Consider the following 27,121-nt stretch of genomic DNA (forward strand, 5'->3'; position numbering starts at 1 on the left):
CTCAGAATTTTCCAGTTTTTCTCTTAAATTTGTGGGGGTTTTTCCGTAAATTTTTCCACTTTAATGTCAGAGATTATCCAATTTTTTTTTTCATAAATTTATGACTTTCATCTTGTAATCTTTAAATAACTAATACAATAAAGATACAATTTTTTAAAAAAGAGAGAGAGACTATCAAGTCTCTCCTGCAGTGGAATTAACATTTTGTTATGCCTGCTCATATTGTTGATTATTTATTACATTCACTGATTTGTTTATGCAGTCATTTGTGATTGTCCTTTATTTATTAGTTATTATTTACATTCATTTTCACTTGTCATTTATGTATTGTTGTTTATTTATTTTATTAATTTATTTTCACTTATTAGCCTATTCCTGAATTTATTCATTTGTTAATCCATTCATTTATTTCTTTACATCTGTTTGTTTGTTTGTTTGTTTGTTTATTTGTTTGTTTGTCTCTTCTTGTTCATTTGTTTTTACTTATTGTTTATTCGTGTACTGTTTATTGATTCTCCAGACTGGCTCTGTGCTGACAGGAGACAGTTTGATGAAAACCACAGAAGTTGAAGCTCGTCAGGGGATTTGAATTATTAATGTCATTTGATTTCTCTCGTCTTGAGGTTTTTCTGCTGGTTTTTATTTTGAAACTGTCTAACTGGAGGTCTGATGATGAGAAGCAGGAGAGGAAAAGTGGTCGGAAACAGTCAAGAAAACATTTTTCCCCACAGTGGTTTGGGCTCTGTGGTGAGAGCCACACACACACACACACACACCCACACACACACACACACACACACACACCCACACACAGCCACACACGGACAACCATCAGTGAACAGCTGGAAACACATGAAACCTTTTTTTTCTTTAAATATAAACTGTGCCGAATGATGTCTGTTCATGCACCTCAGCCAACACACTGACGGCTTCTGTGGATCCACTCCAACCTTTTTTTTGTTCTTTTTTTTTTTTATTTTAGTTGTTCCAGGTAGTTTGAGTCATTGACCGAGTCCCTGCAGCTGTTTCTCCATCAGAAAACCTCCTGTCAACTCAGTCATCGTCTTATGGCTATTATAAAAACTTCCAGAGTGACACGAGTGAGTGTTTCCCGCATGACGGCGGTGTGAGCGGTGAACAAAGCCGGTCAGATGACAACAGGGACAGACAACCTCCGCTCTTCTTCTTCTTCTGTGTTTTCACTCTGAGCTCGTGTCGTTATCTGCGGTTTCAGTTTTTGTTTTTTTTTTTTGTAGTTGCGAATGTCGCGGCGACCTCGTTCCCAGAGGCTTCTTTCCTTTGTAGAAAAGAGGAAGAAGAGGAGGAAAGTTACTGTGGAAAACGAGAGGAGGCGAGTGTTTTCCCAGGGGAAGCACATTTTAGACGATGACCCCCACCCCCCAAAAAATTCTCTCCATCCAGTAAAACTCGACGTCTCAGGAAACAGAGGGGCTTGTCCCAGATTCAGATGGACCAATCAGGATCAGCCTGGAGGCTGTTGCTAGGAAGACTGGGGGTTTCTATGCATTACAAACACCAACATGTAAACACAGACACACACATACACACACACACACACACACAGTACACACAGTTGTTGCACATGAATATAGGAAACACTGCGTACATCTCTGCTAAACAGGCCACATCCCTGCTGCATAAAAATGAAAAATGTATTTTTTTTCTTTTGCAATTTTACATCTGTCTTTCTAAAGTCAAGAAAGAAAGTAAGCAAGTAAGTAATCAAGAAAGTAAGAGTCCACCTCACGGGGTCTTTAATGCCCAGTAAACTGAACGGCTCCAGAGGGACTGATAAAGTTATTTTGTACTGTGCAGTACAAATCTGACTCTGCTGCTGCCTGTAGTTGTTGTCTTTTCATCTCTCCTGATCTGTCGGGGGCGGCCTGGCAGCTCAGGCCTCCAGTGAGCTGCAGTGCCAACAATGTGGGGAAAGAAATTTAGCCCGTGAGAAAAAAGATGTGGGAGAAAAATCTGACTTGCTGGCCGCGGCCCACATGATGTTGGAACAGGTCATCTGACTTGGGGGTTACACTGTCCAAACTGTCTGCAGTCTACATACTGTGAGGCAGGCGCAGGAAGAGCGACCCCTAGAGGTCAAGCAGCAAATAATCCCATCAAGAGAAAGTGAGTGGAATCTAAAAGCTGTAAGTTCGAGTCGAAAATAAAGCTCGTCTGAAATGGATCAGACTAAAAAAAAAAACAAACAAAATGAAAACGAAGTCTTCAGCAAATGTTTTCAGCTGACACGTTTACTGTAAATTCATCAAAATTCAGCAAGAATAGATTGCATGTTGACTTTCTCCTGGCTTTGGATGCTGATGGAATAATCATCAGGACGACAGAGAGGCGAGTGACGAGGCGTCCTCTCAGGCCGAACACGCTGCACATTTTTGGAGTGCCTGAACATTGGGGGGGACTTGTACCTCTCAATGTATATGGGCGTTACGGCCTTGTACTGGAATAATCTACACAGGAAGTGCACATGTTGGTGAAGCTGTTAAATGACTGGTTTGTTTTTCTTTTGTCCACGTGTCACAAGTTTGTGACCCAACATCCCAAACCGGTTAAAACCTCAACATTTATTTTAAACTGACACCTTTAAAACGCATGGTGGAGGTCCTGGCTGAGAATGTTCTCCAAGATAAATACAATTGTTCGGTAAAACATTTGAGTCTAAACAAGACCTAATTTGAGTTAAAATACATTTTGAAGCCATGTCACAAACCACAGGCCCAACAACACAACATGAACTGGGAAACAAAGAAACTCCGGTGAAGAGTGGAACTGTGTAAAACATATGTCATATAAATGTTCTTTGTTTTTAATGTATTGTTTCCTGTATTAATAACGATGGGGTAAATGTTTTATTCCCCGAACTGCTGAGTAAAAAATGAAGGCAGAAACAGAAGGCTGTCTTAGTGCCAGTTCAGTCATCACAATTTTTTTTTTCCTGTTTTTGATGGAAAATGAAGACAATTAACTCTTTTGTTTTGCCAGAGTTCATGGGAAATTTTCACAATTCTGAATAATCGACTGGAAAACGGTTTTGCAATTCCAAATGTTTCTGGGTTGCAGCAAATAAATTCCCCGCAACACCAGAGACCAACAGCGTGTCATGAGATTCGACAGCAAGTATTTTGTAAGAACACTGAGACACATGCACACGGCTGTCCCATGATGTCTGCCACTACAGGAACAAACAGCAGGATTAGAAAAAACTGTGTGTCTGACAGCTGATCACACAGACGGCATCGATTAATGCCGTCACAAATCATTTATTTATAAAGCCGCACTTCCATCAGGTCGATAATGTCTAACAGGCCAGCAGATGTCTGTCTCCTCGGTCTTCCAGCTCCTGGTTCTCCATGTGGAGTTGAATCGTGGACTTGTTGTTGATTCCTGAAGATGTTTCTCTCCCCATCCAAGAAGCTTCTTCAGTTCTGACAGACTGGTGGAGAGTCCCAGGGGTTTAATCTGTGAACATTCTCCAGGTTTCTGATATCCACTGGATCGTCAGTCACCCTTCCTGTTGTGACAATATTGTTAGTGTTGTTGGACTCAATTTGCTAAAGGGTTAGGGTTAGGGTCATGTGACTCCAGGTGTGAATGACAGTCGTTATGGTCATGTGACTACAGGAGTGAATGGCAGTTATTAGGGTCATGTGACTCCAGGTGTGAATGACAGTCTTTCAGGTCATGTGACTCCAGGTGTGAATGACAGTCTTTCAGGTCATGTGACTCCAGGTGTGAATGACAGTCGTTCAGGTCATGTGACTCCAGAACTGAATGGCGGTTGTTAGGGTCATGTGACTCCAGAAGTGAACAGCGGATGTTAGGGTCATGTGACTCCAGGTGTGAACGACGGTTGTTCAGGTCATGTGACTCCAGGTGAGAATGACCGTCGTTAAGGAGTAAATGACAGTCGTTAGGGTCATGTGACTCCAGGTGTGAACGACAGTCATTAAGGTCATGTGACGCCGGGGGTGAGCGACAGACATTACGGTCATGTGACTCCAGGTGTGAATGACAGTCGTTATGGTCATGTGACTACAGGAGTGAATGGCAGTTATTAGGGTCATGTGACTCCAGGTGTGAATGGCAGTCGTTACGGAGTGAATGACAGTCGTTAGGGTCATGTGACTACAGGTGTGAATGACAGTCGTTAGGGTCATGTGACTACAGGTGTGAATGGCAGTCGTTAGGGTCATGTGACTACAGGTGAATGACAGTCGTTAGGGTCATGTGACTACAGGTGTGAATGACAGTCGTTAAGGTCATGTGACTACATGTGTGAATGGCAGTCGTTAGGGTCATGTGACTACAGGTGAATGACAGTCGTTAGGGTCATGTGACTACAGGTGTGAATGACAGTCGTTAAGGTCATGTAAAAATGACTCCAGGAGTAAACTGTGGCTGTTGGGGTCACATGAGATCATGGGTGAATGGTTCAACCTCCCATGAAGGGATGACACAGATCGCTTCACTCCAGCCATCTGTCCTCCCTGTCCCTGTCTGTGGACATTGTCCGCCTTGTCTTTCAGGTGCAGGTAAACTGCCGAGTCATGACCTGAGGAGTTGGACCTCCTGTGGTGAGTCATGTGTTTGTTTGGTTGTGGAAGGTTTGTGCTATTGAACTGGAAAAAAACCTTGTCCTTCTGGAATTTCACTCTCCATCGTCTTTTCAGTTGTTCATCAATCTGGAAGCGGTGAGATGACAACCGTTTGTCAGATTCCCTACGTTTACACACGGTGCAGCCGGGAGAACCGCAGCACCACATGATAACAGTGTTTGAGCCTCCCACGCTGAGCCTGACGTCAGAGGAAAATGGTCTATCAGAGCTGAGCTGGAGAAATGCCATCTGGTTCATTTTCAACTATGGACCACGTTAAAAAAAAAAAAAAACATAAACTACAAGAAAGAAGTGAGTACACAATTCACATGTCCAGATACAGGATGCCTTTGATATCAGCTGACTCATTAAGTGAATGATTGATTATCTCAGTATATAATGTATTGATGATGTACACACGTGACCGAAATTCTTTACAGAAGCTGCAGCAAAGGCAACCCATTTCACAAGGAAATTTACAGGGAAATTCACGGCCTGGGGAATTCCTGCTGTGCTGGTTTGGTTTAACTCTCACCAATATTTACAGCTGAGCGGACTGAGGGGGGTGACACCTCATTGTGCACAGTCAGTAACAAAACTGCCCCCCCGGTTGACACAGCATGTGTGTTTAATGAGTCAGACCTGTGATGGCTGCTGATTTGCAGTGTGCACACAAAGCAAAATATATACGACAAAGGTAAGGAATGTTTTAACGCTGCAGAGTCATTGTTTTTCATCTGATAGGAATTTTTGTTATTTTTTCAGGAGTCTAAGTGCATACAGCATAGACCAAGCGGGTTGCGTGTGTGTGTGTGAATAAGAGGTAGAGAGACCTCAGGAGTTTCTGTGGTTTCAGGGGAAAGAACCACAGAAACTCCCTTATCTGATGCAGCTGCCATCTGTGGGAGCTTTTTCTTATTATCTTATTGAAAAAATGGGCTATTTTGAGTTTGTTTATGGGTGCTTTCAGACCTGTCCCGTTTGGAGCAGTTTTTCCGAAACAGGGAGCGTTTCCCCCTAAAGTTCGGTTCGTTTGGACATATGTGAACACAGCGATGGCGCTCGGATGCGGGACAAAACAAGCGAGCCGAGATCGCTTAGAAGAGGTGGTCTCGGCTCGATTCCATTCGAGCCCTGGAGCGGTTCGTTTGCAGTGAGAACATAATCCTTGTCGCGGCACGTCTTCTTCTCAGTAGATGCAATATGATATTATTTTTCCTGCGCAGTCTTGATTCCCGGTAGAACTGGATGTTTTCCTCGGTTACAGAACACTGGGTACATTAACCACAGAAACACAGAGAAACAAACCAGCCACACGCTGAAGATGCTCTATGGTTTTTGTTTTTCCCGGGGTAAGAACGGAAGAGGAAACTTCTTCTTTCGGGGTCATTTCTGACCAATGAGAGAACAGTTTTTTCATGCATGGCATTTGTTTACAGCTTTGAACCGCTACAGACGGCTGCCCTGTGAACACAAACGCCCCAAACGAAAAACGAAACAACTGGATGGATTTAGTCCCTGAATCGGAGCAAAGCAAACGGGCCACAGGTCTGAACGCACCCTATGTCCAACATTTGTGTTGCCTAGAGCAGGGTTTCGAAAAACGTTCCTCTAGTGGTGTGCAGTGGGTGGAAGCCAGGGTAGAGTCCTGTGGCCAGCAGTATTAACACAAAACAGAAACATGTATGCACTATTTTCTACACAGAAATTTGTATTCATTAAAAAAAAAAAAAGTTGTTGGCGCGTGCACAAGCTATAAATAGAGGTTGGCACACCCCTGATTAGCTCATTTCCAATACCACAGCAGAAACACACTGAAGGAAAAGGACACTTACTGACTTAAACAAAAAAAAAGGATAATCAAAAAGGCTACTTGAATGCGGTGATGTCACTAAATATAATCAAAAGCCTAAGAGCAAGAAGATATCGGATATTCCCCTACGGAGAGACAGCAACACTGTTCTTTATGGCGGTGGTTCCTTCAAATGGGGGTCCGCGTTCCCTTTGGGGAACGTTGGAGTGCTGCAAATGGATGTGGGTCAGTGCCTTCATGTTCCCATCCATCCATTCATTTTCTATTTCCTTTCTTACTTCTATTTATTACTAATGCACACTTATGTTCATAATTGTAATTGTTTATTGTATATAGGATTGTATATAGGAGTGTATATATATTCTTTCTATTTTTATTTCTTTTTTATCCATTTTACTTGCACAGTGCTGGAGTTGTCAACATTGCATTTCACCGCTACTGTACTTGTACATCAGGCATGTGACAAATAAAACTTGAAACTTGAAACTTGCCGGGGCCACGTGGGAAGCTTGATAAAGCACAAGCTATATTCAGTTTTCCCTCCGGGTGTTAAAGGTGTTAAATGCGCGTGTTTGTGGTTTAAGCTGAAAACAAGGAGAAAGAAGAGGAAAAAGAAGCAGAAATAGAAACAAACAAATCTCCTCAGCATCAGGTTGTGGTTTCACACACTTTTTGTTTGTTTGTTTTTTACCTTTTTTTGCACTTGTTAGGGGGGTCTTGGCTGAAAAAAATATTTCAAAGGGGGAACATTAATGAAACATTTTGAGAAGTGCTGCTTTATGGTATCTGCCTGTCATACTAAGAGCGGGCAATCTTTATAATCCCTTTTCACACACTGAACCCTCTGAAGCCTGAAGAGCTCAAACTGTTTCCAGTCACTCAGAAACTGTCCATCAACCGCTGGTTACAGCCAGACTTTTCCAGGCACGGTGACAACATCAGTAATGTGCCACACCATGACGAACAGCAGCTGTCAGCCCAGGAGGAAATGCAGAGCGAGAAGATAAGGTGTCCGAAAAACCCAACGCCACTTGACGGGGCAGATAAAGCCGGCAGGAGACAGTCAGCTGGGCTCAGGAAAGCAGCAGAGCAGCTCCAGCCGGTGCCAAGGAGAGGCACCAGGAGGTCGCTGGGTGTGTGAGGAGAAACCGGTAATCTGGAGGTCAAACAGCAGGATGACAGGAAGAGGGCGGGAGAGGAAACACAGGCAGCAGTGACAGGATGGAAAAACAGCCAAGCCTTTGTCTGGTTGGCAGGGCTTTTACCCTGTGTGTCAAAATGAAGAGGTAGGAGCAGGAGGAGGTGAGGAGAAGAAGGAGAGGAGGAGGAGCTGAGGATGAAGAGGAGGTGTGGAGGAGGAGCAGGAGGATGAGGACGAGGTGAGCATAAGGAGAAGGTGAAGGAGGTGAGGAAGAGAAGTTGAGGAGGAGGTGAAGAAGGAGGAGCTGAGGATGACGAGGAGAGGAGGAGGTGAGGAGAAGGAGGAGAGGATGAGGAAGAGGAGAAGGAGGTGAGGAAGAGGAGGAGAGGATGAGGAAGAGGAGAAGGAGGTGAGGAAGAGGAGGAGGAGGAGGAGAACGTCAAGATATAAGAGGAGGAAGAGGTGAAGATGAGGAGGTGAAGAAGTCAGGAAGAGGAGGGTGTGAGGATGAGGTGAAGAGAAGGTGTGGATGAGTAGGTGAAGAAGCAAGGAGAAAGAGGAGGTGAAGAAGGAGGAGGAGAAGTAAGGAGGTGAAGAAGCTGCTAATCCCATGCAGTTTGGGCTCCAAAGCCTGCAGTCCACATGTGTTCCTGTGGCCTGTTGTAAAATGGTGTGTGTGTGCAGACTGGGGCCTAAACAGAGAGACTCTGGTGGATTCAGGCTCTGCTTCTCCAGCTGGACTGACACTAAGGCCCAGTTTCTGACACATTTCCACAACACATCGCTCAACATCCAATCACCGAAAAATACAAATCCTACAGAAAAATGTGAAAACTTTTTGACACCACATCAAAGCCTGGATTTTTCTGTGGTGTTCCTCGGGGTCTTGGTGTCCTGATGTGGGACTTTGGAGGGATTTCTGACAGAGTTTTGATCAGTTCTTAAGTGGCAAATTTTGCACCAAACCGTTTTTTGCTGACTCATAATTTAACATGGGCTCCTATCATAATGGTCTAGTCCTTACACACTTTAAATAAATAATAATAATAAAAAAACAAACAAACAGGCGCCTCACCAAAACACAACTGAGCTGCATGTCAAATGAATCCTGAGTTTCCCAGCTTTCAGATGATGTTCACCACTTCTACTTGGCTTCTATTGCTGAGCTTTTATTTCCCCCTGAAGACCGCCCGTCCCCTCGCTAACACGCGTCTGAAGCAAGCGGCAGGAGCGTTCACACTGACAAACATCTGCATGATCGTCACGGCAGCGTCTCCTGAGTTTCTGCGTGCCATATCTTCCACGCCTCAACAACACGAGCTCATGAATCTGAAATTATAATTATTTTCTTTTTCTTTCTTTCTTTTTTTTTTTTTTTTTTTTTTTTTTTACCACCAGTGCTGTGATTGAGCCACAGTAAAAGTGTGATGAGTGTCTGAGAGATTCACTGCAAAACAAACCTCCATGTTAACATTTTTTTTTTTTTTTTTTTTTTGGTCTTCTATCTTATCTACTCTTATTTTCTGTGTTCAAACCTACGAGGGCAGATCAGGGCCGTGGCGGGGTGGGGGCGGGGGGGGGGGATGGTGGGTGGGGTAATAGTCTGAGAAACAAAAACACTCAGAATTTCCAAGATTTAAGTCATCAATCATACATTTATGAGAAAAAACTCATAGATTTAGGACAAAAAACTAGAAAGTTCTGAGATTATAAAGTCACAAATTTATGAGAAAAAATTTAAGAGATTAAAGTTGTAAATTAAAAAAAAAAAAACCTGAGAAATAAAACTGAAACTGAACTTCTGCATTTATAAAGTCACAAATTTGCATGGAAAAACTCAAAAATTCTCAGATTAATGTGGTAAATTTATTAAAAAACAAACAAACACACAAACAAAAAAAAAAAGGAAATTCTGAGATTATAAATTCACAAATTTGCAAGAAAAAATTCTATGAAAGTTTTGAAAAAATCCTTAAATTTATGAGAAAAAAATTCTGAGATGATAAAGTAACAAATTTATGAGAAAAAAAACTTGGACAAACAGCTTTTCTTTTACTTTTTTTTTTCTCTTTTTTTTTTGTTTGTTTTTTCAAGAAACCAAGAACCAAGAACCGGATTCAGCAAAGTGAAATTCCTTCACTAAAAGAAAAACTAATTTTCTGAGTTTTTTTCTGTCATAAATTTGTGACTCATTTCTCGTAAATTTACTAATTTAATCTCAAAGAATATCCAAGTTTTTTTTTCTCGGAATGTTTCCCTATACGCCTCCAGCTCTGTATTTTTCTGTTCTCTCCCTCTCCGAGATTCCTCCTAAGACACACACACACACACACACACACACACACACACACACACACATTTGTGTGTGTTTAGTGGGAGTGTGTTCTCTCTGCTGCCAGGCTTCAGGACAGTGGGTTTGGTTTCATCATAGCTCTTTTTGTTTAACTGTCATGGGAGCGACGGCAGGTATTCAGGCTGCTGGCACACACTAAAGGTCAAAACTGAACCTGTCAATTATGGCACCTGAAAAACACACACACATACACACACACACACACACACGGAAGAAAAAAAAAAAAACTACATTGATAATAATATGTTTAAAATTTTGATGATCACACCAAAAAATTACAAAGCTACACGCTGCCACAAATGATACACAAAAGTACCACAAAAATATATATTTATGATCATATGCATGTTCATCCTACACATTTAATTTCATTTTATTTAATTTTATTTTTTTCCAGGGCCCCCAGATGTGTAGCGACGGCCCTGGTGACAGGCGAGTCACATCTGGGTAATCCCCACTCATCTGTCACCTCTGTCACCATGACTCAGCATTTCCCTGGCCTGACTCGGGACGGGGTGGCAGACGGAGGGTAAAGGAAGAGAGGCGCCGACTTTTTTTTCCCCAAAATATAATAATATAATTTTTTAAAAAAACGGTTTCTTCAACATCCAAAACAAGCTCCTTCACGTCGCCCACTAGCAGGACGCCACCCTTTAGGTGACATCAGAATTTGTTTTGGAACAGTGCAGACGCCCACGCATGAAACCCTAAATCTGTCCCAGGACCCTGGCATCACAATGGGAACACACACACACACACACACACACACACGTCACTGTGTGATGGAAAACAAAACTACGTCTGCTTTTGTTTCCTCTTGTCTTTTGTTCTGCTCAGATACTATCTCTCTCTCTCTGTCACACACACACACACACACACACACACGTCAAGGCTCCTTTGATAATATTATTTAGTCTGTCTTCATTTAGACACACACACACACACGCGCGGGATGGGGTACTTTCTATTTTTCTTTGTGATTTCAGAGCTTGTGTTTTGGTTTCAGCCTGAGTGGGAGGGTTTTCCACACACACACACACACACACACACACACACACACACTGAGACTTCAACTCTGACATGAAAAGACGCACCCTGTTATTTATTATATTGATTGAAATATAATGTCAGCCTGTGTGTATGTGTGTGTGTGTGTGTTAAAAATGAAGACTTCATCTTTCTAATTATTGAAATTCTATATGTAAACGTCAGATCAGCGAGGCTGGATCGGATTTCTTGAAGGCAGTAAAATTGAATTATTCCTCGTTTCGGTGAGGACCCGCGGGCAGACTCTCAGGGACCCCTGAAGGTCCCCGGAGCCCAGTTTGAACACCGCTGCCCCGGCAGGTGAGGCAGGCGGCCCCCGACCCCGCCCACTGAGGCCGGCCCCGCCCTGCTGAGGCCACGCCCCCTGACGAGGGTGGCGACGCCGACCCGCTGCCTTTTGGGCTGAAAAACCAGGTGATGTGCTCCGTCTGCCTGATTCCCCTTAATCCTAATCCAGGCCTGTTTATTCTCACTGTGATGAAGTTATTCTGGGCTGGGTTAGGGTTAGGGTTAGTGTGTTTTCCTCTCCTTTGTTCCTGTTGGCCGGAGCCTCTGGCTGCTTTTCCGTCTGTTTGAAACGTCGGCCAACAAGGGACTATCAGGCACTCGTGGATCCATTTAAGAGCCTTTTTTTTTTTTTTTTTTTTTTTTTTTTTTTTAGCGAGGGCTGAAACAGACCGCGGCCCGCAGCCTCCATCCATAAGTGTTCATCAAGTCGATCACATGTCATCAATAATGCCACAAATATTAGAATAAAATGTTAAAGTACTGGATCAAAACAGCAGCGACTTCAGCCTGAAAGAATTCATGTCAACCTTGAAAAAATAAATAAAACGCAATGTCCTGACAGAGTGAACACACCTCTCTCCCTCACACCAGCTGAGCCTCTCTGCTCTATTTTTAATTTAATTTAATTTAATTTAACTTAACGTAATTTAACTTTTATTTTATTTTAAAGTCATATTTTTCTTTTGTTTCTTTCTTTTTTGCAATTAAAATATTTTCTTTTGTTTATTTCTTTATTTTTATTCTTTCGTGTGTGTGTGTGTGTGTGTGTTTTGTTTTGTTTTGTCTTTTTGATGATAGATACCAATTCCAGAGAAATTCTGACAAAAAGTAGGGCTGCGGTTCCTCAAAATATTACACCTCACATGTTTTGTGATGGTTTCAGTCACATACTTTGCTGATAAGCTCCACACACACACACGCACACACACACACACACACACACACACACATGCATAATCACTCACTGTGACAGAGACCAAGACTAGTTAGACAATAAACTCCTGATAATGTCATGTGGGACTGACTTTACAAGAAAAGACAAAGTTCATTAACACACACACACACACACACACACACACACACACACACATAACTGAACTGTCGTCAGCTCATGAGGGACTGTGTTCTCCTTCTCACGGCACTTTGACGTGTGTTCAAACCCTGTGAGGTGTTCAGTCTGGACCGGCCCGGGACACGTCTGGGAAACGTCCCGTCACCTCGTTCAGATATTTTATGAGTGACGCGATGCAACACACACTGATACCCCCCAGCTGTGACATCTGTAAAACCTTTATTTAAAAAACCAAGGCACGCTAGTTACCCTCACTGAGTGGCTTTCTCATGTGCTTTTACTTTGAAAAGCCAGTCATTTTATTTTTGCTCTCAAAGCTCGTTTCCGGAAAACATCATTTTTAAGGCGATGCCACAGGATCAGCTGTGCCACGCATTCTGGAAGTGTATGTATGTGTGTATGTATATGTATACAGTATATATTTTTATTTTATTTTTTATTTAATACATTTTGTGTTTTTTGTACAGGAATTATAGATGAACAAATTATGTTCTGACTGATTATAATGAAATCGAGATTAGGAGGTCGGATTAAATAAGTTTTTACTTCTTCCTACTCCTTTTCGAGCATTTTAATGATGATAGATGCATTTTATTTTTATTTTACTTTATTTCTGGACCTTTGTTTTCTTATTTGTAGATTTGTAGATTTATTTATTTTTAAAAGAAATGGGACAATACATGTTAATGCACATATACATGTAAACGTGAGATTTTAGCTCTGTGGCTAATTTCCATCTCTATTTACCTTTATTTAGTATTGATTATTATTGTTTTGTTTTGTTTGATTTTACTGCTGTTTTTATGTTTGAAATAAAGATCTCAATCAATCAATCAATCAAAAGTGTAAGTTACTTTATGCAAATTAGGGGCGTCTCGCACGACTCGCCGTCTCTGGAAACTGGCGCAAAACTTTTAAACAAACTGTGGGGACAAATCACACACACACACACACACACACACACCTGTGGACACGAAGCATCCGGGACAGGTTTGTCATGATGGTTACGGTTAGGAAAGAGTCGCAGTTAGGGTTAGGAAACGTTACTTAATATTTACAAATATTAGCTGGTGAGCGTTCGCGTTAACCCTGAAAACCAACTGGGATTTTAACACCACGCCGTCATTTTTTACACGACCACCGGAGGGCGCTAAACTTTAAAACGTACCTACAGGTCAGAATAAGCTGCTGCACAAACAACCGACGGGCTGTTTTTTGCAGGAGGACCGTCTCCATGCTACGTAGCTTTATTCTGAAATTCTGGCGGAGATCCCAAACATGTGCACTCTGTGAACTCGGTGCTAGCTCATGGAAACACGCGATTTTTATCACTTTAAAGCTGCTAAAGGTAAAAAAAAAAAAAAAAAAAAAGGTAAAGCTGAATTGATTTTATTCAGCAAACACTAAATTTAATCGAATAAGCGACCACGTGTGTTCACGTCGCTGCAGCAGCCGGCACGCACAACAACGGCACGCACGTTTTGGATTCACGTTCTTCCGCCAGCTGGCTTCCACAGTAGAGGATCTATTTTCTGCATCGCCGCGTGAGCCGGGTTTACAGTTTCAGCGCCACGGCAGGAAAAATAGCGCCGTCATTTTGGAAGGAGCGGTGTTGAAAAGAGACCGTGAAACCAAAGCAACCGGGTGCGTTCTCAGCCTCATTTTGCAGCAGAGCGCGTTTTTCCAAGCGGAGGGAATCGGGTTTGAACATCAACACGGAGCGCACGTCCTCTTTTCTCAAAACTAACTCGACAACTTTAACCGCTGCATTTTAAGTCACACACTTTCTAACACCAGAACTTCGGCTTCTGCTGAGGGTAAAAATCATATCATATCATCAAATCTCCGTCTTTTCAGTGTTTAAATCTTTTTATTCCAGCGCTAATCAACTAATCTGCCTTTTCCTGCCTTGTTTCAACATATTTATACTTCTATTCCCTGAAAAAACCCTGAAACAAGTGGAACTGCACTGGGAAACGAGTGGGATTATTTACCTCGTTTGAGGCAAAACAAGATTTTAATAACCCTGCGGATGAGATTAATTAGGGTGGAGATGTTCTGTCGTGACATTTGTAATAATTTTTAGCACCAGAAAGTGACAAACCCTGACTCCGTTTCCACAGAAGAGAAGAGGAGTCTGTCACTTATTTGCTTTGTCACATTTATGTTGTCATTTGTTATTTTTCCACTTCAGAGAGTCCAGTTTGAACTCTGCGCTCACACACTTTGACAATTACACACTTACACACGCCAGCGTTTCCACTGCGGTTAACTATCAGTGAAGGGACAGTACTTCCCTCTTAGAGTGATGAGACATCTTCATGACGACTGACAGCGATAATTAGTTTCCTCGTGCTGACTCATGCCTCTAAATATGATTCCTGCTGTTAATGGATGACTGTTTTGTGTGTGTGTGTGTGTGTCGGAGGAAATCAGCCATCAGTGTGTGGGCGATGTCGTCTATTTTTAATCTCACAGCGTTACGAAATGGCAGTTTATGAACTGAGGTTATGCCATTTAACACCGAGGTTGTGACTAAACTCACGGATCAAGTCAGCCAAACTGCACAAAAAAAAAACAAAAACAAAAAAAACTTGCCCTCAAATCTTATTTTTCTTCTAATATGGTAAAAAAAAAAAAAATCTGCCGGTGGGATGAGATAATCCCACTTGTTTCCAGAATTTTCCTTTTTCCTTTTTCCATTTTCTTAATCCTTGTGGTCTGATCTGCCTTAATCTGCCTTGTTTCAACAGATTTCAACAATATTATACCACATTATATTCACACAAGTGAAACTGCAGTGGAAACAAGTGGGATTATCTCATCCCGCTGGCAGATTTTTTACCTTGTTTGCAGAAAAAACAAGATTCTCATATTGAAGTTGAGATTAAATGATTTTGTTTTTGCTGCTTATAACAGAGAAACACTTTATCTTTAAAAAAAAAATAATAATAATATTAAGCTAATAATTTTGTTCATTGTTTTCAATTTTAATCTTGTTTTTCATGGATTTTTAATAAACCTCTTATACTTGCTCATATTCTTTGACACACTACACTGCCAAAAAAAAAAAAAAAAAACATTTCTGTGACACCAGCGTGACGAATCAGCCGCACATGACGTGAATCAGCAACGAGGTAAAACGAATGTCAAACCATGAACTTTGTGCCAAAAAATAACTGCATCATTTAATCTCATCTTCAGTGTTAAAATCTTAAAAAAAAAAAATTAAGAAAATGACATTTGGCTCGAGACAGTTCTGCTCATAGAAAATAAAGTTTTGTAGCCACAATGACTTGTTATTGTTCCCCTGTGCTTTTATTTTGTAAAGCACCTCTAAAGTCCATTCCCTCCTGCTTTCACTTAACAAACTTTTTTTTTTTGTTAATTCTCAGAGTTGAGCGAGTTGGGTTCTCATGTTTACTTGGATGCGACTCTGCTGACTCACTTCACGGCGTTCACGAGGGGCAGGAACAGGAAACGCGGCCGAGGGGCATCACCAGCGCTGACTCACACCTGCATGTCATGTATGACACGCAGGTGACGGCACACTCATGACTTTCCTACAACACCGTGAGGCGTGACGAAGCAGCCTCATGTGACCTGAATCACATGAGTCACCAAGGAGGGCGAACGCATGTCCAACCAGGAAGTTCATGCCAACAAAAAACAAAAAAAAACAAAAAAAAACACAAATGGGAATGTTGACAGGAGGAAAATGTGAAACAGTCCCTCGAGCTGCTGCGCTGGATTTCCCCTCCGTCTGCACCACAACTCAGCTGATGCCCCGCAAAGTGAACTCTGATCTCCATCTTTACTTCATCTCTTCTTCAGTGTTCAAATCAAGCGAAACAAGCAATAAACAGAACAGAAAACCCAGCGTGAGTTCATGATGATGACTGGAATGACACATGAAGTCCAAATTCTGGAGGAAAAAAACTTCACGTTAACAGACTCACATTTCGGGTTAAAATTTAGTTTTTCTTCCAACAAGGTAAAAAAAAAAAAAAAGAATCATGAGATGAGATAATTCCTCTTATTTCCAGAATTTTCTTGGATTGAAAGTCATTTTCTTGATCCTACTGAGCTGATCTGCCTTATTCTGCCTTGTTTCAACACATTTATACAGAAAAAAAAAACTGAAACAAGTGAAACTGCACTGGAAACACTGGCCGATTTTTTTTTTTTTTTTTTTTTTTTTTTTTTACCTTGGAAAACAGGAGTTTAATAACACTAAAGATGAGAGTGAATGCCTTGTTAGGACTGAGATGTGGTGAGATGTTTTTTTAATTCACAAATCACATCTGAGGCAACTTTTCCATTCCACAAGGTGTGCGATCTCAGATTTAAGCCTCTTAAAGACCCGCTTGACGTCGGTAATCCCTTTTCACAGCAGCTGTTTTGACATGAAATAGCACTATGACGCCAAAATTACCAATATCTGTCAAAATAATTCCAATATGATGGGTGTTCAGTTGTTTTTATTTGGTGAAACAAGCGTTAGGGTTAGCAGAGTGTTGAGACATGAAGCAGCAGGTAAACCAGGTGGAACTGGTGGCGCCAGGAAACCGAGAAATCTCAGCCAAGAAAAATGAGAAAGTACAAACAACTGAAGACCGATAAGAGGCTTATAGGAACTGAGCGAAACGGTGGAAAAAAAAAATCATGTTGGAAGTATTTTGGCAGATATCGTGATTATGACTGTTGGTGTTAGTGGGAATGGTAATGTTTGCATCACATTTCACTGAATAAATATAATAATAATTTGAATTTTTCTGGTGTCTGTGACAAACAAACATGTTTTTTTCCCCCTTCTTCCTTCTATATAAAAATCCAAAACAGACCTCCACCAAAAAAAAAACAAAAAAAACGACCCCATAGGTTGTTTCTAGAGCAGCTAATTACGACCTGTAGGGACGTTTTAAAGTGCAGCGCCCTCTAGTGGTCGTGTAAACAACACCGTGGTGTGTGGCGATGTGAGGAGACGTGTCGCGGTAAAACAAAATCCACGCTGTGAGTCGGTCCAGGTCCAGGCGGCGGACGGGTCACCCCGACACCGGACCTCCAACCCGGAGAGTCCGGCGCATGTTTGTTACTGTCACCATGACAACAAAGGTCCTCGAACCTCAGCCTCAGCCTCAGCCGAACCTCAGCCAAGTACTTCTGATGCCTAAACGGAACCTGCACAGAGGGGAGGGGCGTCGGACTGTGGGCATTTTTAAAAGCAAACTCAAGACCTACCTTTTTAGAATGGCTTTTAACTCAATTTTATTTTACTCAATTTAATTTTTTTTTTAAATTATTTTTAACCTTTTAGTCTGAATTTTATTTATTTTATTATTTATTTATTTATTTGACCTTTTTAGACTGGTTTTTAATTGAATTTTATTTATTTGATTATTTTTTAACTTTTTAGTCTGGCCTTTAACTGAATTTTATTTATTTTATTACTTTTATTTTTTTAGATATTTACTGAATTTTAATCTATACAGTCATCTTATCTCTATAGTCAGGGGCACCACCAGGAATTTTGGGCCTCATGAAAATAAATAAATAAATAAATAAATACTCAATGATGGTTTAATCATTTTATATTAGTTTTTACCTATTTTTGGGGGCCCCTGTCAGGCAAGGGCCCTTGGAATTGTCCTAACTTTTCCCCCATAAACGGCGCCCCTGCCTATAGTATTGATTATCTTCTCTTCCTCACCTCCAAGTGGCGAGTGTAGGAGAGCGTTTCTTCAGTGTTCTTAAATTTGTGTGTGTGTGTGTGTGTGTGTGTGTGGGAGAAGGGGGGATATCTCTTGTGTCTATTGTTTGTTGTGTTGTTTTTATGTAAAGCACTTTGGGCTGCTCCTTTTGTATGAAAAGTGCTCGATAAATAAAGTTTGATTGATTGATTGATTGACTGATTGATTGATTGACCGTGAGCCACTGAGGCCGAGAGGCTGCAGGATTTCATCCCAACAAGAAACTCACTGCTGACCTCACCGTCATACACAGAGGAGGAACTGACAGGTGAAATCACCTGGTAGAGTTTCTGGTTAGAATGAAAACCTGCAGCCTCTCGGCGTCCGCGGCTCACGGTTCGACACGCGGCCCGTCACGTGGGCCGGTGTTCCCTGAAGAACCGGGTTTTCGGCCTCATCTTACAGCCTGAGAGGGGCTCTGCAGCTCGAATGCAGTGTGGCGGCTCGTTCCACCGGCGAGGAGCCGCCGAGGAGCCGAGTCCCGCTGCTGATTCAGGGCCTGGAGCATGAACCTGGAGGAGGGAGTGCAGGAGGGCGGGAGCAGGTCTGAGCCGGCGGAGGGATACGAGCGGTGGAGGGATACGAGCGGCGGAGGGATTCGAGCGGCGGAGGGATTCGAGCGGCGGAGGGATTCGAGCGGCGGAGGGATACGAGCGGCGGAGGGATACGAGCGGCGGAGGGATTCGAGCGGCGGAGGGATTCGAGCGGCGGAGGGATTCGAGCGGCGGAGGGATTCGAACGGCGGAGGGATTCGAGCGGCGGAGGGATACGAGCGGCGGAGGGATTCGAGCGGCGGAGGGATACGAGCGGCGGAGTGACGTGTTGCTGTTGTGAGCGCCTGATCCGCCTCCTGCATGTTTTCTCTTCCAGCCACATCAGAGAACAACAGTTACATTTTCTAGTGTCTCATTTTACTATTCTCTATATATTTCTATTGTACATTTTCATCTCTTTTTGCATTTATATATTCATTTGATCCACTTCCCAAGGGTGGCACACCAAAATTTACTTGTACTGCTGTGCAATGACAATAAATGCATTCTATTCTATTCTATACTATTTCAGAGTCCTTGTTGTTGGTTACAGCATTTCTATAGCTCAGGTTTTAAATCTTTCCTGGTGCTTTTCAGTTTCATTGTACAGGGTGCCCGCCTGATTCAGTGTGCATGTGACTTCTTCACTTCTTTGTTCTATTAGATTCTATTCTATTCTATTCTATTAGATTCTATTCTGTTCTATTCTGCGGCTGCAGCAGTGCTGTGCGTAGCGTTTCTCCCAGCAGGCAGCACTCAGGGTGAAACATGAAGCTGCGTGAGCCCGTTTGTGCCGCGTGGACTCTGCTGCCCCCTGCAGGCCGCTGTGAAGTCTCTAAAGCCCGACTGCACCTGAACACACCGTGGGTCAAACAGCTCCACATACAAAGCCAGGGCATTTTCCCTGCTCTTAACGTATTGGTTTTTAAACTCCTATTATTTTTTTTTTATTATTATTATTATTATTTCTTAAAACCTGATGAGTTAATGATTGTTTTTTTTTTTTTTTTGTCTATTAGTTTATATATATTTTTTGCTTTATTTTTTGCCGCCTTTGTGAAGCACTTTGTAACACTGATTTGAAAAGCCCTCTATAAATACAGATTATTATTATTATTATTACTATTGTTCTTACTCAGTCTGCTGCATGCTTGTTTTGCCTGCCTGCTTGCAGAGTACATGATGTTCCACGTCTAATCCTCTCTATGGTTCCTGCGAACTGAGCACCATGCCCACACACACACACACACACACACACACACACACACACCTCACTGTGGTAAACGACCTTTAGCGTGAGCCAAGGGAAGTTGATGTGTCGCTGCTTCTTCAGACAAGAGGAACAACAAAACGTCAACACACATAAAAAAGGATCGTAGTAAATGCCACTGTGGGAAAAACGCTGAGTCAGGCAAGTGTGTGTTCTCTGTTCTTAGCACACACAGATATTGTTTTTCCGTTGCACACGTTGCCTTGGCATTAGCACAGTTCATGTTTCCCTTAACGACCTGATCACATCCACACGCTGGCATTTTACTGACACTTTACATGAGAAACGATGAAGGTTTTGGTGTTAAAGTGTTTTTCAGTAAAAGTGAGAAGTGTGATTCAACACGTGACCGCAGTGAAAGTTTGTTTTTAGAAAAGGGAACGACGCTCATTGTGATTTTTTCCCATGGATTTATCCAAAAAAAAAAAAAAAAAAAAAAAAAGCTGAGATTTGGTCGCATATTATTTAACTGTTGCTCGACATGATGAAAACTGCAACGGTGAAGAAAACAGTTTTTTTCTCACAAATTATTTTTTCCAACAAAAATGTTTTTTCACATCTAGTTTTGGTGATTTCGTTGGTTTCCTTGACAATAATAACCGCGCTCACAGGACGTCCGGCCTTCATTCTTGAGGAGACACTCCTGCTTTTGTCCACAGGGGGCGCCAAAACCATCAAGTTATTACATCATTGGTTCAGAAATGTATTAAATTATTTGTTATTACATTTTATTAAGACTGGAAAACTTATGATGTTATTGGCAGTTATTACATTATTGGCTGCTACATGCATCTTCAATAAATCAATTAAAGAATTAGCAATAAATCCACTTCCTGTGTGTGTAAAATGTTATCAGTCGGGTTTCCAAAGCTCTGCTCACCACTGTCACATCGTGGATTATAATCTGGACACAATCTGGATTATTCATTTATGAGAAGAAACGAGACCTCTGATTGGTCAGCACAGACACTCTCTGTGACAGCAGGTTTTATTTTTAATGAGCGAATCCCAAGCTGTTTGTGAGGACGGACAGGAGCCCTCAGCTCGGACCTCGGCGCTTTGCTGACGTTGTTCCCGCTTTTCGTTTTGTTTCGCTGTCTGGAGCCGCCCACGGGTTTCCCACCACAGATCAGCAGGCGATTCAACTGTTGGATTGTTTGGTTTTCGATGGTTAACCAAACACTGATAAGTATTTAGTGATAAGTAGGCGTCTGCTCCGTGGCAGTGCAGCTGAAATAGGAGCTAAAACAGAAGGTGATGAAAGCGCGTGTTGAAACTGTGCCGTTACCATAGCAACCCATGCAGACAGGCTGTTGATGTCTGGACACACCTGATCTGATCCCATCTGATCGCTCGCAAATAACAGCGCAGACAGCCTGAGTTCAAGATGCTTGTTGATCCGCCCTGATTTTTGCACAACACGGTTCTCCTCCCGCCCGCCCACACACACACACACACACACACACACACAGTGATCAACAACTCGGGGAAACACCGGCATAAACAAGACATTTCGCTCGCTGCGTGGGACTCTTTGGGGTTTCCTAGCCGTTCACTCCCATGGGTGTGCTTCCCTCTGTCTGACTCAGCCGGTGTTCCCCGGGAGCGACGGGGATTCCTGCCCGCGCTCCACAATCGCCGGATCAACCGCTGGATCAACATGAACGCACCCCGCCTTTTCGGTGTTTGCAAAACAAGCAGGCCGCGTCATTTCCCAGAGATAATGTGGGAACGTGGCGCCTGTCGGGGCGTAAACCTGGAGCTGTGAGAAACACCTGAGCCCCGGGGAGGCAGGGCGTGTACGGTGGCTGTGCGGGTCCAAACGGCCCGGCTATGACATCACACCTTTAATGCTCAAAGCTTCAGAAACACATACAGCGTCTCAGTGCCTATCTGTGTGTATAAATGCATGTGTTAATGTGAACAGGGCTGAGTGGAGGGACAGAACACAAAGAACGGCATTACGTGCTAAAATACAAAAAATATGAAAATAACTGCATTCTGTTGCAGTTACAGTTTAACCCTTGAATGACCCTTCAAAAAAGTTACACCCATGACCCTTCAAGTGGACAAAAATGTCCATTTTCTAGAAAGTGACCCCAAAAAGGTCACAGGGGGGTGATTTTTGGCAAGAGGGGGTAATTTGGGGTTAAATTTGAAAATCCGAACTTTCAGCATGAAAATCCATTATTTGACCCTGTAATGCATTTTTATCACATCCATGACCCTTCGAGGACAAAAATGTCCACCTGTTATTTATCCAATTTTTATTGTTGCTATTTGTACTTATTATCCTCAAAATCTTTGAAGTGACTCATATGGAGTTACACTAAGTCACTTTTGACATGGATTTCAAGATTTTAACCCCTTCCAGGCCATTTTGAACACCTGAAAGAGGTGAAAGAGGTGTACCTTAGAAATAAAATCAAAATGAGAGTTCAACATGAGAAAAATATTATATTTGATTTACAACAATAAACACGGTAAATCTTTAACAATAACAGTGCAGTAGATAGTACAATTTATTTCTAAGGTACACCTCTTTCACCCCTTTTAGTGGTTTTGCTCTCTAATAAAACAGCACCCAGAGGTGTTCAAAATGGCCTGGAAGGGGTTAAAATCTTGAAATCCATTTCCAATCCACTTCAAAGAATTTGAGGATAATAAGTACAAATAGCAACAATAAAAATTGGATAAATGACAGGTGGACATTTTTGTCCACGAAGGGTCATGGATGTGATAAAAATGCATTACAGGGTCAAATAATGGATTTTCATACTGAAAGTTGAGATTTTGAAATTTCACCCAGAATGACACCGCCTCACCAAAAATCAACTCTGGTGAGGATGGTGATTGTCTGTGAGGGAGTTTTGAATTTTGAAAATGGATAAAAATGTCCAGGGGTCATACGACGGTTAAATTGTGAATCCAGTTAGTGAGTATATAAATAGATAGCTTGAAGGGATTTGTTTTGTTTTCTTTGTGGTAAAACTCAGGCGTGTATCAGCCACAATTAGGGCAGGGTGTAGTGCACCTGGCAGGCTGCCCCACACACACACACACACACACACACACACACACACCACAGGACGCTGGCAGAGGAGACACACAGCAGGGAGGGGTTACAGTGAAAATGACATAATAAATAATAAATAATAAATACTATGACTCACGCACACAGGGACAGGGAGGTTTCCAGGAATATGTGTGTCTTTCCGTACGATACTCCCCGCTCTGATTTATATAACCAAGTTGGACTGAGGCGTGATAATCTGTTGTAAATAAATGTCATATTTGACATTTAGCACCGTGAATAACGTCACTGCTGGCCTGGAAACCCGCTCATCTGTCGGTCTTATCGCCTGCCTGCAGTTTCTGTGCATCATTTATCTCCAACGCCCTCGAGGTGGACGCTCTCACAGCTCCTGGACAAATAAAGACTGACTAAACCACCTTATCCGTCATTCCTCCTCGTTTCCGTCAAACCTTTTCCCACGGCCTGAGCAGTTTTCTTAAAGTCTGCTCTAAAGTCCCAAATGGAGAGATCATTTTAGCGTTTTAGCTAAATTTTCCTTTGAGTGAATTTTCTCTGCTGCCATCAAGACGTCAGCATGTTATACCTGTAAAACATAATCCATCATCTCCTCTGCAATCACACTGCCAAATTCAACTTAAGTTCCTTTTTATATCTCTCTTCATGGACTTTAATCCTTTTAGAGCGATACTTTATCATTTTTATACTGCCTATTTATTATCAGTCTGCTTAACACGAGTATTTATTTTGGATTTTATTTCATGCTGTAGCTCTTATGCATAATTTATTGCTGTCTCTGTGTCACTGTGTTTTATTTTTGTATTTTATGCGCATGCTGCTCCATGCAAATTGCCCCCTAGAGGTATTAATAAAGTTGTTTGAATTAACCCTCTGATGTATGAATTATGAAAGCCTGAGTCCAGATTTTTTTCTTATGTGTTTTTATTCTTCTTAGGGCATGAAGCACTAAGCTCATTTCAGCACTGACTGTGTACCAAGTCTGCAGCTCCTGAATCCCAGTACCGGGCGTCAGGTTCTGTGGCTTGGTCCATTCTATATTCATATACACTGTTTATATTACATACATATCTATCTATCTATCTATATCTATCTATCTATCTATCTATCTATATCTATATCTATATAATAGATATAGATAGATAGATAGATAGATATAGATAGATAGATATACAGATATATAGATAGATATATAGATATATATATACCGTTTATATTTATATAGGCTGTTTATATTTTTCTTTATATTTTTATATTTATTGTTTATATAGATATTTTATATTTATTATACATATACTACTTATATACATAGGCTGTTTATTTATATTTATTATATATATACTATTTATATTTACATACGCTATTTGTATTTATTTATATATACTGTTTATAGTTATACATACTGTGTATATTCACACATACTGTTTATATATACTGTTCATACTTATATACCTTATATTCCATACTTACACTTATTTTTTTTACCTTGCTTTATTTACTTATTTAGGCTTATACCGGGACCTGAGTGCTAATTTCGTACCACTAGCATGTAAATGTGAGCTGGTATGACAATAAAGTTCCTTGAATCCTTGAATGAACACTTTTGAGTCTCCATACTTCTTTAAGGATGCAGCATGTCATGATACTCGTATTAATATGTTTTCAGCAACAAGAGCTGACAGTCTCTGCATAAACCTCAATGGGGGGGAGCAGCAGAGAGCATTCTAACAGCTGATATGCAATTCCACCATAGAAACCACTGCATTTAGGAGAAAATGACTTTAAACAGCTGTCCACTGTAGTGACCGCTATGCACCAAAGGGTTAATGTCGATGTGCAGCCGACTTCACTGAGAGTTGTTCTTGTTTGAATGATTTGATTTTATGTTTTTCGTTGTAAAATGATGTTTGAGGCTTTAATAAAGACTTAGGGCCAAACTCTTACCACTTGGCCCTACCCCTCCGTTTTGGGCGTTCACGCATAGGGGTAGGGATGTCCCAATTCTTGTTGAGGCGGAGGGGGAGGGTGGAGTGCTAGGGCTATACACTGCAAAAAGTCCAAATCTTACCAAGATTATTTGTCTTATTTCAAGTAAAAATGTCTTATTTCTAGTCAAAATATCTCATTACACTTAAAATAAGACATGAAAATTCTGCCAATGGAACAAGCAAATTTTTACTTGTTCACTTGTGTCACAATTAAAAATTTGCTTGTTCCATTGGCAGAATTTGTTTCTTGTTTCAAGTAAATTTTCACTTGAAACAAGTGACAATGAGATATTTTGACTAGAAATAAGACATATTTTTTCAGAGGCACACTCCAAAGCGAGTGCTACGAGAAATCTCCCACACTTCTCACACAATGAACACAAAAATCAATAAAGTCAGCGATTGTTTGTTTGACATTACACCACGACACCAGCTGGCTCGCATGTTGTGTGGCTAACGTTGGGCTAACTACAACAAAACCTGTTTACGGTCCATCATTCACACCTCAAGCTGATTCACCGGCGCTCCCAGGCGTCCAATTAAACAATAAGCCCCGAGAAGCCGTGGGTTACAGTGATTTTACAACAGCTGAGGGGCGACACGCAGCGGAGACGTCTCCTCACATTCTTCTGATTCGCTATTGACAACCGCAAAAAGATGCCAACAGCCCACGCGAGAGAGATGACCACAGCTGAAGACGTCATTTTGAGATTGACCAATTCTTTTTTTTCCCCTACTAAATATTATGGTAGTACGAGTATTGAAATGCAGGCTGTTTACAACGTCACTGATGACTAATGATGACGTTTCCGGGGATGAAGGGTTGTCCCGTTTCATAGAGGAGTATTTTAACCCCCCGTAGGCGTTGTGGTTTCCGTCTGTGGTCCCGGTGGTTTTCTGAAGATAAACCGTGGGCTTGGGGAGTGAAAATAATTTGTTTCCGTGTTTGTGCGCCGCCTGCAGAAGCACTTGACTCGTGTTTTAAAGGAAACCGCAACAGAAACAGTCGTGGGCTCGTCTCTGGCTGAAATGGAAAAATCTGAAACGCTGGCCCCTCGCCCCCGGAGGCTGAAATGTCACCCAACAACAGACCAGATCACCGCAACCATGGCAACCACCACAGCAGCAGCAAACACACACACACACACACACACACACACAAGCCGTGGCCTTGACCACCCGGCTGCCACGTGCATCATAAACCACCACACACACACACACACACACACACACGGAGCGGGGCGGCTGCAACATCACACACCTCCCAGCACACCTGAGCCCTGTGTCTCCTCTTTAAAGGTGCAGTGCAGTCAAACTCGCATTTATCAGCCTCGTGGTGTCATTCAGTAAACGTCCCGCTGATGCAACATTTACTCAAATTATTAAAACTGTTTCACTTTCTGAAAATGAGCATCCGTCTGACCTCCTGGTGTAAAAGTCGTTTACTCTCATGTTCAGCGTTAAATACTCAGTTTTTCTTCATTTTCTTGATCCTAGGGGCCGATCTGCCTCATTCTGCCTTGTTCCGTTGAAATCTCTGAAATGCAGGCGTTCCAGCAGAGGGGTCAGGGGTCAGAGGTCAGGCAGGATCACAGTGAAATTGTGTTTCTAGGACATCAAACAATCTGTTTGTGCTTCTGCTTCCCCTCCTCCACTTCCTCTTCCTCTTCTGTTATCAGCTCACGGTGAGTTTACTCTGCCCAACCGTCTGAGCACTGCTGTGACTCTGCTGCCCCCTGCTGGTCTCCTGTCGGTACTGCACTCTATTAAAATGAGATTTAAATTTAAAGGATGAGATGATCCTCCTCGTGTCTCCAGTGCAGCTTCACCTGTCTCAGGCTTTTTATTTTCTGGGAACAATAAATATAAATGTGTTGACAGAAGGCAGAGGGAGGCGGATCAGCCAGTAAGATCAAGAAAATGAGGCTTGATTCAAGAAAACTCTGGAAACAAGTTGATTCCTGGTGGATTTTTTTTGCCTTGTTTGAAAAAAAAAAAGCAGATTTGAACACTGAAGATGAGACTGAATGACTGGTTAACGTGGATTTTTGTTTTGTTTGTTTTGTTTGTTTTGCAGTTTTGTGTTCTAGTGACTCCTCACTCTTTTGAAAACACACTCGCTTCTAAATAAACTTTTTGGTCGTGTGGCTACTTTATCGTTTCTTTTATTATCTCGTCTTCCT

The 27,121-nt window shown here is 41.9% G+C and overlaps 1 protein-coding gene across 2 annotated transcripts in view; it reads right to left on the minus strand.

Annotated features, from left to right (window-relative positions):
• enpp2l (ectonucleotide pyrophosphatase/phosphodiesterase 2-like) overlaps positions 1 to 27,121 on the minus strand; it is a 74,373-nt gene that overhangs the window by 3,389 nt on the left and 43,863 nt on the right. The gene's annotated exons all lie outside the window — the stretch shown is intronic.

This window comes from Myripristis murdjan, chromosome 11 (genome assembly GCF_902150065.1).
Source record: "Myripristis murdjan chromosome 11, fMyrMur1.1, whole genome shotgun sequence".
In the NCBI taxonomy this organism is placed as follows: Eukaryota; Metazoa; Chordata; class Actinopteri; order Holocentriformes; family Holocentridae; genus Myripristis; species Myripristis murdjan.